Consider the following 15,199-nt stretch of genomic DNA (forward strand, 5'->3'; position numbering starts at 1 on the left):
GGTTCTCACTCTTCCTTTTGTGCCCATTCCCCTTCTTTCAGAGTAAATAAACCCCACAACAATGTTGTAGCTCTGTGTCACAGCACTGACACACAGGTACCCCATCTCTATCCTCCCCCCGAACTCTTACAGAAGAGAAGAACTGAGACTCACATTTTTTTTTCCTGTTATACTTCTGCCCATTACTTGAGAACAGAAGGCTTAGACAATTTGCCTGTAAGTTCACCAGGTGAAACACTGGAAGCAGAGACATCCTCTACTGTGCAGCGAGTCTGAAGTTATTCTGTGACACTACTGCCACCTTGTCATTACTCCATCTCTCCCTTCTCCCACTGCGTGAGGCTACCAGCCCCACAGTACTGATGTCAAGTGAGTTGTGAGCTCGTTCCCAGGCACCCCAGTGAGAGCAATGGGGAAGATAGGGCTCTACCTATGGTAAGACACATTCCTTTGAACTGGAACAGCTGAGGCATGGGCAGACATCATCTACCACTCCTGGTCCTGGGCTACAGAAGTTTGCTTCTGCAAAAGGGAGGAAGAAATGGGAAACAGGTGGCCAAAGGCAGTGGCATCTTAAATTGCCATTGCCAATTCTGTCCCAGTTGGTCTTTACCCCTGAGTGAAGTGCAGGGCATGGGGCAGACTCAAAGCCTGATTCTCTACTATACAGAGGTTTTGCTGATTTGTTTGATTTGGGGCAAACTGATAAATGTGTGATAGTAGAAATAAATCACCTCTTGTTTTCACCGTGGGGCAGCATGGCAAGTTCACCTTTATTCCTTTGCTTCTGCTTGACCTCCTCTGGGTCCCACAGGGAGTTCAGAACGGGACACCACCGTTTACCTTAGCAGTGGAGCTAAAACCAAGATTTCAGATGAGACATTGGAATAACAGGCAGAGCAATGGTTCTTTCAGGCCACATGCACTTGGCCCATTCAGGTGATCAGAATCCACCAGGATTTATGGGATAACACATTATTTATAGAAAACCATTCTCAGAGACATTTGATTAGCTTAGATTCAGTCCTTCTCCAGACTCCCAGCTGCCCACAATCTGAATGCCACTTCTGCTTTAATGCCATGTGCTCAACTTTCCTTATGGTGGTTTAGTCATTCCTTTAGTCATTTAGTGGGATTCATAACAGGAAAAGACATTCCAAATTTAGAGAAATGGACACAGAAATGTTTCCTCTCCTTTCCCTCCTTCCAAGGTCCATATCTCTTGATTATTTAAAGCTTTTCAGTTAAAGATGGAAAGAGACAAGAGCAGTTGCTGATTTGAAAAATGTTTCATTAGTTTTGTGTGATTCATACTTCGGCTTGCCATGTTTACGTCTGGCAGGAACATTTATCTCCAGATGTGCTTTATCAGAAAGCATAATTACAAACCACAGACAGCACCTACCAGCAACGTCTTGATGACTAAGCAACACAAAAATTGAAAATCCTTTGTGCATTCTGTAAGTTATAAATAAAAACCAGTTCCACCTAAACTGTTGTTTTTATGAAGGAAATATTTATGTTTTCTATACTCTAAACTGCAAAATTCCACATAGGCAACATTTATTATGCACTCTCAGTCTTAACCCTGAAGTTTCTGAACTCCAACTTAAGATACTATCAAGTTATTACCAACATGAAAAATTATAAGCTTTTTATACCACAAATGCTGCTGGATCAGATTACCAACAAGTCACTACGGCCAAAGAAAGCTTCTTCCTCTTGAGTTAATGAGTATGAAAGAATCCTGCAGTCAAAGAACTGCTCAGAGAAAAAGTCCTGTCTACTTCTATTGAATAATTTTCTCTAGTCTTCCCGATTTTGAATTCCAAACTTAGTGCATTTTTTCCTGCTATGAGTAAGACCATGGTGCTGTGCCCAACGGATGATAATCCTTGTTGCCTCCTCTCCTTCATTATCCCAACCGTAGCGCAGATGCAACCGTTACATGCCATCATTTCACTGACTTGTACAAGTCTGCACCCTCATATTTGTTTTAAGGACACAACTACACAACTGTGCTCCTGCCCACATCTCTGATTCTTAACTTACATCCCTTTTCCCATTTTCCAAGTTTCCAGCCTGGGTATCCCATTTTGTTTTTCTTCCTCCTATTTTTGTATTTTTTCCTGGCATTTTTACATGCTCTCCTGCTGCCAGAATGGTAAAAAATACACAAAAGTAACTTCAGATGTCTGACTTCCATGTCCGTCAGTCTTGACAAACAAGCAACTACTGTTAAGATAAATCCTAATTGTTTATTAAATTGATTTCAGATGCAAAGATAATAGACACTGGATAGTCGCATCTTTTGTATATATATGACAACTCCAGCATTGTCATACAATACTAAGAAAAAAAAGGTAACTTGCAAGTGAGCAAACCACAATACTTGCAAATTAACAGCAACCTGCAAACAGCTATTATTAAATAAAAATGGTTGGAGGCTAGGAAAAATCTCAGAGGAAGTATTACATAAGCCCTGTTCTCTTTCAGCATCTCCTTTTTGCTGCTGTTAAGAGACGAGATACAGGGTTGGATCGACTTCTAGTCTACTCCAGTACGGTTGCTCTCACATTTTTACCTTGGATATGTTCTGTGCTCACACATTTAAATTCATCACGGCTTATTTCTGAACATTCTTTTCAATCTACATTCGCAGTGATAGCATCAGGTAGAAAAGATGACCGGTCTCCTCCTCAGAAGGCTCTAACACTGCACACTGGCAGCAGACGGGACTCCAAAACAACCAGAACTTGGCTTGAATGCAGATTTCCGGCATGAGGCAATGTAGGTGCCATGTATGAGCCCCTTCATAACCCGGGGGAAACCCTCCTTTTCACATGTTCTCAGAGACAACACTGTCAAGTACAATGCGGTTGCTGTGAATAGTTCCTCCTTTGAAGTGCTTGTCAGCACAAAAGATATTTGTCAACTTCTCTGGGCAATAAAGTGAGCTATTTGAATTTAAAGGAAAACCCAAACTATTGATTTTACCAAAAGAGAAAGCATCTTTAAAGTCAATATCCCATATTTCTGATGTACAAATACAGGTTAATATCCCATCTCTTTGGCTTACTACAGCAAACTGCAGCAAGAAAACAAGCAGTATGGCAAAACCTTCTCCAATCTGAATATAAATAATTGTCCCTGCTTTTGTCAATCCCCTTCTTTTAAAAAAATTAAAAAAGACACTTTTAAGGTAGAATATGAGGAAGATTTGTTTCCTGAGAAGTAATCCAGGGGAGACAGCCCCACTGCTTCATACTGGGCACTGATGACCAACACCACACACAAGCACACCTCCTATACTATTAAGACAGGCATATCCTTTCGCACATTCAAAAATTAAATTGCCCAAATGATCACAATGTCAACTGACAGACCCTACACCATTCATCACAAAAGAATTCAGTTTTTCCTTCTGAAATGGTTAGGAGTTCAGAGATCATCTGGTATTGGAGAGGTAATTGCAACGAACAGACTTCCAAACATTCATGGCTCTAAACAGACATAAAAAATAATGCATTAATCTTCACTAAAAATGCCAGTCACAAGCAGGCGGTTATCATAATTGCTAGCAGGGACAAGACAAGGCCACAGCCTCAAGCAGAAAGAGAATAACGGAGTCAGGTATATTCAACCAGAGGGCGCTTAATTAATTTAGAGCAGTTAAGAGCTGGCTGATGCAATGTCATGCAACGTTAATAGCCGTCTTTCAGCTCTTGTGGAGCACAGATGAGATCCTGAAAGACTGGAAATTGCACAAATAGTTCCTACTACTTATTAAAAAGGGTAAAAAGGACTGCCAGAGAATTATAGACCCATCAACATCAATTTCTGGAAAAAGTAATAGAATAAATAACTTATTTTTAAGCATTTACAATAAGGCAGAGAGATGAGTAATAACTGACCTAGAAGCCAACACTGAATTGGCTTATATGGATTAGAGTTGAGCATGAGTCAACCATCACAAGTTATTGCAAATGAGGCAAACAACAGACAAGGACATACAACCAGCAGCAATCCTTCCCATCCGCTCGGCACTAGCAAGGCCTGGAGTACTTTCTCAAGTTTTCGAGACAGATGTGGGTCAAACTGAAAGAGTACAACTAGTGCCAATAGGATGGTCTAGAAAACAAGACCAATGCAAGAGAAAAATGAACGACTAAGACTGCTTATCCAGAAGGGGAGAAAATTAAGCATGGACTGAGTGCTAGCGTTCTTCAAATACATAGGTCCCTGTGAATGAAAATTTCCAGGGTGGATGAAACCAGAAGTACTGGACTTAGACTGTAAGAAAGAAGATTTATTGCTAGACATCAGGAAAAGCTTTCCAGTGGTATGGGGAGCATAGCACCGGTGTAGATTGCACAAGCAGGCAACAAAGTCATCTCTCCAGGTCTTCAATGGCAAGGCAACCATTAGGCAAGCATCTATAGCATGTGATATTGCATAGATACCATCAACTCTTCTTTTTGCGAGGGGTGAAACAGGACCTCTTAAGATGTTTTCCAGTCTTGTGATTCTATGAGCAAAACAATCGTTCCTCTGTCATTGTATGCTAATTCCCAAAGCTTAAGAATAAATCTTTCAACGCTAACAATTGCGTGCAGCTACGGTTAGGGAAGCCACCGATTTTCCTTCGTTCCTTCCACTTATCAATAAGGCTATGCCTGGAGCTGAAACTCTTCTCCGATTCAAACAGCAACACGCAGCCTTTGCTTTTCGCTCCTGTAACCTTCGGCTCAGGTTCTAACTTTATTCCGATAATTAAAAAAAAACACTCCCTGACTCTCTTCAGCTTAATTCCGCCTAATATTCTGTTCTTTTCTTCATAAAACTGTGCTGCCCTCCCGTCAATTACTAACCTCTGGAGCGCCCAGACAAAGGGCCCACTGTACGCTTTGATTCGGCTGCCAATCTGATTACTTTGGTGGGGGGGAGGCCGGCTACTCGGCTCGCTGAATCAGGGCCTTTCATTGCAATGTCGCTTTTCCGACATCTGCAGCCCCTGGCAACCCGTTGCAGAGTGGGCTTGGCAAACCTGTGCAGGGCGGTGAATAGCCTACAAAAGATGCAGTTAGTAGCATAAAATCAGTACAGCCCTTTCACAGCCGTGGCAGATTGGGACCTCCGCGGCGCATGTTACTTAACTGCCACAGTTTCAAATAAAAATAGCTGAGGGTGGGGGAAAATTACCTGCGTTTTTTGTTTCAGTTGCTCTACTCGGACGACCAAGCAGTCTTAAAAATGGGCATTGCTTGGCTTGCTGTCAGGAGCAAAACATACTATTTGCAGGGCACAGAGACATAGCTACCACTGAGATAACTAAACTACTTCAATTTATTTTTTAGCCATCCAAAAATTACTTTCAAATGACTTTCAGCTAAATTCACCATAATAAAAAGCTTTCACTAGGAGACAATCAGTTGTGGAGTCAGCTTTTGTATGTCTGCTGTGTTAAAACAACAAAATAACCCCCAAAATAACATTAAACAACTATGTTTAAAGAAAGAGCAACACTAACATGCAAGTAACAGAACCTTCTGAAAGCTGGCAGAAAACACAAACAAGAAACCATTTTACAAGAGCCAAGGTTCAGTTATACTGAAAAAATTCCCACAATTTATAAGCATTCCTTATGGAAGCAAATCTCTTGTTTTATTACTGTAAATTTTCCTCCCTTTAGGTTTTGTTCTGTTTTACCTAACAGCTATTTGGAAATGGTTTAATTTCAGTAAGTATCAGGAAAAATGCGCTATGGCAAAAGGTATGAACTACATGAGGGAACAAGGGCAGATCCAAGTTTTAGGAGCTGTGGCAATGAAAAGGGCTTCATTATTTGTTTTGGACAGAAAATTTTGCATTAAGTTAAAATAAAATTCCAAACAAACACATAAAATCATCCTCATTCTGAACAGTGAGAGCTCATTTCTCAAACACATCTTAACAGGGCTTCAAAACCCTGTAACTTGATACTCCTTATCACTTCAATTCATTAAGAGGGAATCTGCATGTTGCATTAATCTGTATTAGTGTGAATGCTTGTGTTCCCAGACTGATGCAAGGTACAGTAGTTTGCCTGTGCTGCAAAACTAGTGGTCAAGTGCACGATGAAATAGCTACTTTATGGATTTCGCAGAGCTCCTGCAGGAACTTCCTCTTTTAATAAAACGATCCCTATGAGTCTAGCATCACACAACTTAAAAACACAATAAAAGATATCATCTGGCCATCGGATAAAACTGCAGAGAAGGAATGACTCTCAAGTTCCCCATAGAGCTGCAATGAACCTCCAAAACCAGAAAAGGTATACTGAAGATGTACGGTTTATCCTCTTACTCATCAACCAGGTACCTCCCCAAGTACTATGAAGTCAGCATGAAAAGAACCAAATCAGATAAGTCACTAAAAAATAAAATTACCAGGGATTCATACAGAGAGTTCAGCAAATACTTCAATTTATTTCAATGCCTCATACCGTTAATGCATATTTTGCATTACCACACAGCTGCATTTTCAGTTTCACTGTCAATCTTTACCCCTCCTTTATACAACTCTCATTTTGAGCTAAGTCGTTACATACTTTAGATTCTTCCTCCTTGAAATCATATTTGCTACTTAAAAATAAGAGTTCAGACATATCAGCGAGACAAAACTGAAGACAAAAATTTATTCAGATTTCATTCATTTCATTCACAGAGGAACCCTCATTAACAGCTATTTACATTACAGAAAAACAAACAGCTTCTACGGATGAGAAGATGCTCATTTTAAGTTACCATTTTCAGTGCCCACCAAGCTTCTCAAGAAGAAAACCTACGGACTACAAATTATTGCCCCAATTCACAGCCAAATTAATCTTTTAATAAAGCTAAGATAAAATCCAGCCTCTCTTATGTTGTGACACCAAGTAGAGGTCATTAAACGGGGACACAGCCTGCACCAAGGAAGAGCCAAATCCAATTCTCAGTTCTCAGGACTTCCTGCAAACTCCTGGCCAAGTCACCCCAGGCCAGACTGGTGCAAGTATTTGATGCCAAAATATGCAGACATCTTTCTGCTGGGATTTTCGAATGCGGGTGGGCACCTCAATCTCACTTCTGCAGAATACATCCCTTCATCTTTCATACCTCCGGAGCCCACAGGGGGAGAGGTTAGCTCCCTGATGCGGTTCCCGGTGCAGCAAAACTTCAGAGAAAAAAGAAAACAGGGAGCGCTTGCATCAGCACGAGGAAGGGAGCAGCGAGATGCAGCTTTTTGATGGCTGTGATGATTTATGTCACTTCCAAGCAATCATGCAATCCCAGCATTGAACTTCACCTCTGCACACTACAGGGAGAAACTCTATAGTCTGTTGCAGAGCACTAGCCTCATGCTTGGTAAAGAAAGGCAAAAGATAAATCCGCTATTTGGAAACAAATTAAGATGTAATTGTGCCAGTAAAACTATTCTGAATGGTTAATAAATTCAAACAAACGCTACAGCATTTACAGCATAAAATACTTGAGGCTTTTTAAACCACAAAGGCATTTCATTGCCATTTCTAATTTAGCAACAACGGAATTAAGCCTATTAAGCTATCACAGGCATAGCTTTTCTGCACAACCATATCTCTGTTAAGCAGTCCAAATCGATATGTTAAGGAACATATAAAAGCCTTGAACTATGGAAAAAAAAAAAACAAGTGATTCTGGATTTCATAACAAAGAGTGTTTTTTGCTTATGCGTTATGTTAAAAAAAAAAAAAGAAAAAAAAAAAAGGAAAGCAATTGTGTGTACATTCCAAAGCTCTTCACCACCTCAGCTGTAAAACCACCGTTTAAACACAACCAAGAGAGGCTCTGAACACACCTGCCGTAGCTCAAAGAACACCAAGCAACATGATAATTATCCCTGGCATTATTACATGATTGATTATTTTACTGCTCCTGGCTGTGAAAACAAAATAGTCTCAACCAAAAGGTTGAAAATAATCATGATTTATGAGTATAACACTCCATCAACAGGGAAAAACAAAGATTTTCACAGTGCTCTTTTTTTTTCTGAAAAATAATTTAAAATCCAAAAACACCAGTTCTGTTTGCAGCCTCAGGCTGAAGTCTTCAAGATTCAATTCAGAAAAACACTCTTAGACAGGCAGCACACTTGAAAATATACTTATTTTTAAGCACGTTCTTGAGTGCTTTCCTTTATTAGAAACAAAACAACAACATTAATCCACCTCAGTCTAGCAGGTAATACAAAAATAGCACAGGTCACACCTGCATTTAGGAGAATATAAAGTAGAAGTTGCTATTATGTATCCTGATGGTTATTCTCACTTGGTGGACGAGGACAGGCAGTGGAACTACAGCAAGCGTAAAAATCCTTCCTACAATTTGTTTAATTTTCATTCTCTAATTGCATTTTAAAAGTGGAAAACACAACATCAGGTTTAGCAGATAGGGCTCCTTCTGGCCACCCTGCTCTCCTGAGAGCAAATAACACATTTGTATTAACCAATGTCAGAGCATTTTTTGAGAGATAAAGTACTTTTGAGTAAGCACTATAATCTTCACCTTCCTGACACAAACTTTGGTGCCTAAACGAGAGCCTGGAAGTTTACTGCAATGCTGAGAAACAAAAGCTGGCAAAGGAGCCAATGATAGGGCAATATCCATCCTTAAATACTTCTTAAATAGATGCCTAGATTCTTAGCTTCAGCTAGCACCACAATTTTTGAAAAGCCCCAGGTAGACAGAAAAGTACATTTCTGGCTCTCTGGAGCATTACCCTCTTGGGATTTGTCTCCACTAACTCATATTTAGAAGATGATTTTACAAGGCCCTGTTGCATGTAACACAGCATACTGTGTTCAAAAAGGAGCAGCTGCTCATTAGTCAACATTATTTCAGATACAGGTTTTGCTCATGACCAGTTGGCATAAAGTTAAACACAACAGTTTCATTTCTGTGAGATAGCAAAATTATTTTTAACACAGAGAAAAATGTATCCTGGCTGCTACATCAGCCTCTCAAAATTCTTAATTTTCTAGTGAAAGCCCTCTTTATGCCCAGTAATTATTTCTGGTCTACATTTGCTCAAAAAAAGAGTAATTTCTCTCCCCTACTAACAGTTCAACTTACCCTGATGGCCAAGGAGCAGGTATAGAGGGGGTAAGTCTGTGTCTGGGCATGGCACACGTGATTACTCTGAGCAACTGTTTAACCCTCAACAACCTAAATATTGTCGCGAGTGCATGCGTCTGTGTTTTTAGAAAAGGGGTGGATGAAGATAAGGGGAGATTCCAGGATTCATAGGAAATAAACGGCTGATCTATATTTTAATCCTTGAAGAGCACAATCCAATTATTTTAAGTTCAATTTTAAAAGATGACTTATTCATTTTTCTTATTATTATTTCTTTACAAACTTGCACAGAATAAAATTACTTATTTACACTCTCCACTTTCAAGTCTCTATCTAAAGCACAAAATACTTCTGCTAACATGCTGCTCAGCTGGTCCAGATAGGAAAAATCTTTTTCTTCTATTGCAGAATCTGTTTGATTAAAACTGAGTGCATAGAGTGAAGTAGAAGAGGTCGTCTACCCTAAAAAAACTTCCCATTTCTCTTTCCCCTACTATTGAAACTACCTTAACTGCTGCAGGAGAAAAAAATGAGCTCAGCTGTCTAAATGGACCTCTTCAACACAGTTGATCTTCTTTATTTATTTTTAATTAATAGAGCCAAGCAACACTTCCCTGCATGAGAAGAGATGGCATATCAGATGTTTGCTCTTTCCTCAAAAATAATAATAAAAGAAGAGCAGAGCCCTGAGGTGCAAAACAGAACGGCCAGAGTGCTTCCAGATGTACATCCCCCGGAGGGCGGGCAGCCTCGCAGCTGAGCGCAAACCTGGTCACTGTCCCACCGACAGCAGCCGACGTGATCATTTTGAACACCGTAACGACACGCGGGAGCGCCCGGCACAGCAGCAGCTCCCGGCACAGCCCTGCCACGCGTGCCCAGGCAGCTCCGAAGCACCCAGCCGCTGCATTTTCCCCCAAGCCAGGCAGGGATATCCTGAGCTCCCACTGTCTTTCTCGATCATCCTGCTTAACCCTTGTAATTGATGTTAATCACCATAATCACTTTATTACGAGTTATCTTCAACAGCAACGTTTAAGGCCATGGCCACACTGCCATTTTAACGAATCCAGGAAGCGACGGGCATGCAAAGTGCAGTGCAATGCATAAAGTCACTTTAAAAGTGGTGTTTTCCCACCGGAAAGCTCTGAATTGTGCATGTGTAAACTCCTGTTTTACAAACTAAAAGCTTTCCTACTTTTTCTTCGTTGTGAGTGGTAGGGCTACCACTACTGCTGGATGATCACGTGGGTCAGTTCTGCTGCTACACCATAAAAACATGACTATAAAACGTCTGTCTTCATGGAACATAAGCTAGAAACAGCACAACCTACTTTTAGACAGCAGGGTTAACTCATGGAGCTGAGCCATGACCTAAATTCTTACCCATACGTTGAACAAATCTTGTTTGAAAGTCACATACGAACGTAGCTGAGATTTCCTAGGTGTGTCTTCAAAAAAGCACCGCACCTCAACTGAGCGCCTCTTATTTTTTAAGAGAGCAACAACAGAAGGCTCTCGTCTGTGAATAAACTGTTCCAGCCATCACCAGATATGGGAGTGGAACAAGCTGCGGGCAACCAGCAATATTTACCGCTGGAAAATTGATTGGTTCCACTCCGAAAGCGGGGAGTACACAAAAGCAGACAACTCCTCCAAGCAACTGCCAAGCACGCTGCCCGTTACTCCTAACACTTCGGACTTACAGCGCGCTGCCCTCAGCTTTGGCACTGGTGAGAGATTGCGTTTTAAGGAAGAAGAATATTCCTTACAGCGCAAATTAAGATTAGGAAAAATACGTATTTTATTTTAATATGTTTTCTTACATTTGAACGTTTCAAAATGTACTTGGCAGGTACTCCGCACAGATCCAAATGTTACTTTTACACTTGATACATTCCCCTGCAACCACTGTTTACTTAATCAAAATGGACAGCTGTGGTTTTCATTATCCTTAAGCAAATATTTGCACAGGTATTACTTTCTTGTGTTATACATTACCATAAAGTTTTGCAAGCAAAAGCCAGCCATGCCAATCCAAATGTCCTCACACATGAACTTTTTGTAACTACTATGACCAATTGCCAAATAAATTGTTCCAAGGTTATAAGCAGTTGCCTTCCTTCACGTTAGCTATGGACGGCTTGAGAACGGCATTAGCTCCAAAGCATGGAAACAGACTGCTCTCTCTAATAAGCGGGAAAGCACACAGAATCAGAAACACACCTTCACATGCAGCCAGCATAGCAGCCATCCCAACATTGACAGATCATTTTAGGTACTCGTAGGACACGCCAAGACTTCTGCTGGTAATGAAGCTTCAGCGAAGTGTCCCATTTTGCGTGATGTACATAGACACAGCACATGCATCGTTGGCACCTATTGTGCCAAGGAAAGACCTACTAAGCATAACAGGCTACATTTTAACTGCAAATGCTCCTGTTTAGTCTAAACTACTACTAATATCCATTTAGCTCAGGCATTTAGCCAGCCAAGGTGCCCTCTTGGGAAGTGGATGTCAGAAAAGGAGATAACTGGGTTTCCTTGGGCATTAGAAAGAAGTACAACCTCATCTTTCCATTAACCAGGCCACCTTGTGCCATCTGAGGCCCCCTACGTCTGGCTGGTACTGAGCCCATCACATAGTTACCAGCACAGGCTGCGTCCTGCAGCATTTAGCACAGCAGCTGAATCGACGAGGGAACAGCCAGAAACAGAGACAACAGCGGCCCGGGCTCAGCACACGCACAGCCGGGGCTTGGTCAAGATCAAAAGGAGCCAGATCGTCACAGTGACAGCAGCAGGCCCTGCCGAGGAGTGCCGCAGAGGGGAACTCACGACAGCATGGGATAGCTGGCTGCCGAGATGACTTCAAAGCACATCTGATCATTCTGCTGCTCGAATTAGCCCACATTAATACCACCAAAAACATAGGCTTCCTGTTATGAAATATGCCCGGTCACACTTGAGCTTAACCTACGAAAGCTTCACAGAGTTAGAAATAGTTATCTGATGGTTGCTTGGGGGCTCAGCCTTATTTCTAGTAAATAAAATTTGCATCGCGAAAGACTACTGTAAAAATTAGCGACCACTAGGTATTCTTGCTAGCACTCACAGAGATGCCATAATAATGTAGTCAGAGTGGACCCATCATGGTACAGATGACAAGGAAGGTTTATTACATTAGCAATCAGTTTCATAACTGTGGAAATAGAAATTTTTTTTCTCTAGTACTATTAGGCATGAATTTCTCAGCAATTATCTTTTAAAAAAAAGGTCTGTTATTCCCAGCATTTGTTTTTGTGAGCATCCAGCTGTTTCATTCTCTTTGGGTATATCTGAGAATTTTTACATCTTCCTATAACAATATTCTACTACAGCCAATTTTAAAAATCTTTTTATTCAGAGAGGAACAGAGAGCTAACCGATAATGTGGTGTGAAAGGTATGAAAGTTCATTTTCCTGGTATGTTACTTGCATCCTTTGGGAAAATACTTGGGAAATTCTATTCAAAGCATCAAGCATAACCTAACACATTAGCTCTCTATTGGGGCACGGAAGAAACGCATCTTTGAAAGGACTGGAGTGATTACTTGTAGGCCCGGCACTTTCTATCACTAGACATCAAATTAAGAATGCACTGGGAAAAAGCTTCTCTGCATCTTCCACTACTCGCTGCCTCTTAGGCTTTCTACAAAGCAGCCAACATGAAAGAGACTCAGTGATTTACAATCCAAGTGCTATGAACGTAGATAAGATCTGGTCAAAGATCTAACACAAAACAAAGAAGTCTGTATTACTCTTGGACTGGCTTCTCAAATATTTAAAACTACTATGACCTAGAAAGCCAGCAGATGGATATATTGCCCTCGACCTTGTCAGTCTTTGCTAGTCTGTTCTTCTCTGCTCTGTCTCTGTATTCTGTTTTGTATATATTAAATCTGAAATTCCTAACCTCGCTTGCTTGATAAAGTAAGCACTGGATGTATAATAGCTTATTAAGTGCTCTGCTCAATTACCTGTCTGTCCATTAGTATCTTCTGGCTATGCAATATGGCTGAGACATCATTTTTGCTAGTAGGAGTTGTCAGAAGAAAAATATCAATAGAAGAGTCTATTATGATACCTACTGAGATAATGAAAGTCACACTTGAAACATATTTTAAGAGTATTTAATTTCAGATGGTTTGTTCCTAAAGTGAAAATATATGATTTGCATTTTCTCCTGTGCAACTCAGTCACTCATACTTGGAAAAAAATGGCAGTAAATGATGTTATTCGTCAAAAAAGAAAAAAAATCTGTATACTGTCTTGCAGAAAATATATGAAAATAAATTCTATATATTATTTTGCAGGAAAATCCTGGTTATAATGAAAGGTAAATGAACCCCATTTTCTCCTCATACTTGGCTCACTGACTTAACGTAAGCAGCAGTAAACTTGAACACGCAAACATGACATATCAATTTAAAGAAAATAAATGAACAGAACCAAAATTCATTTGTGTATAGAAGAAACAAAATCAGCTGCACTACATCTATGTATTCTTCTCTCTCTTTTTCTCCTCTGCTGCACAAAAATAACCACACAAGAGTTCAAGCTCTTGCCCCTCAAACCTGGAAAAGGATCTAAATTTCTCAACTGATGCAGAGGAGAAGTCTGAAGTATCTGGCACTGCAATTCTTGCATGCTCAAAACTGCTAATACGAGTCTGAGAATAGAACAACAGCAGATTGAGTCCTTAATTGGCATAAATCCCCTTCCAGGAAAAGGTCTACAAAATGGCAAAAGTAAAATGAAATAATAAGGACAAAGAAGGAGATTCATAGACTGCAAAAGCCAGCTTTGAGAAATACCTATCCCCGCCACAGCACAGCAACTCAACCTTTAGTGGTCGCAGAAGGATTGAATTCCCTTATCATAATCCAGCTCTGCCTTTTTACCAATTACTTTTCACAGGACAAAGGCCACAACAGACTTTCAGTCACTTGGCTTGGCAGGACTTTATGAAATTACTCCATAAACAAAAGAGGCAACATATACACTGTATTACGTTACTGTAACAAGGCTTTTAAGCAGTTCTGAAGTGACCTTATTGGTCTGCATCATAAAACAGTAATTCTTAGTGGACTCGTAATTTATGTGAAAATTTAACTTGTGCAATAGTCTATGGCTGCTTTAGTTAGCACACCAGGCTAAATCATGTTCTGATTTATTGCATTCTGATCTCCATCCTTTTAGTTTATTTTTTAGGAAGTGATTTCATACAGTGCTTTGAATAGAGCTCCAATGTGATGACAACAAACAAATCAATAACTAATCACGTATATAGGCATTTTGCCTTTCAAATAAAGAATCTAACACTCAACGCCAACATCAAGGTGCTACCATATCAACTATAATTAATATATCAGCTAGGTTAATATAAGACCCAGTTATGTCAGATCACTACAAAATTGTGCCTAACCAGACCAAAATAGTCAGTAAAGCCAAATAGAGTACAGTAAAAGACAGTGAAGCCTGCTATAGAAGTTGAAAGTCCCCTCCACTGAATTTCTAACTAAAGTTAGCAAGAGCAAGAACTGCGGGAGAGTGACCACAGGTTGGCAAACAGCAGCAGGAATGAAGGCTATAGTTACGACTCATCCCATTTCAGTCAATTAGTGTATAAATACGGCTCACCAAAATTAAAACTTGCTCAGAGAATGTCTGCAGCGTAAGCTATAATTCAATACTAATAAGAATGGAATTATTCAATTCAGCATTACTCAATCTTTTTAGTAGTATTAGAATTAAATGCTGCAATTTTCCAACTATGCACAGATGTTTTAATTATGGGAAATTTTTTAAAGGGTAAAACATTGTGTGTAACTGGGAAATGAAGATTACAGAACTCAGGCAAAGAAACAAATAAGCTTGTGTCAAAAACTCATGTGTTAACTCTGGTCTACACTGTACAAGGGGCCTACAGAAGTCAGTCTTTAAGATAGAAGATGGAAGTCCATTGTTAGTTGTTCAAGTGAGAAGCACTTTGTATTGTGAAGCAGTTTCAAAAAATTCATATT

At 40.1% G+C, this 15,199-nt stretch overlaps 1 protein-coding gene across 4 annotated transcripts in view; it reads right to left on the reverse strand.

Moving 5' to 3' along the window:
• LOC135324889 (tyrosine-protein kinase transmembrane receptor ROR2) overlaps positions 1–15,199 on the reverse strand; it is a 150,171-nt gene that overhangs the window by 46,243 nt on the left and 88,729 nt on the right. The window contains exon 1 of one of the 4 annotated variants that reach the window (XM_064501940.1): positions 735–833. The exons of the other annotated variants lie outside the window; for them this stretch is intronic. The gene's annotated coding sequence lies outside the window, so the exon portion shown is untranslated. Of the gene's footprint in view, positions 1–734; positions 834–15,199 lie in introns of those variants that run through there. 4 annotated transcript variants of the gene reach the window in all.

This window comes from Dromaius novaehollandiae, chromosome Z (assembly GCF_036370855.1).
Source record: "Dromaius novaehollandiae isolate bDroNov1 chromosome Z, bDroNov1.hap1, whole genome shotgun sequence".
Taxonomy (NCBI): domain Eukaryota; kingdom Metazoa; phylum Chordata; class Aves; order Casuariiformes; family Dromaiidae; genus Dromaius; species Dromaius novaehollandiae.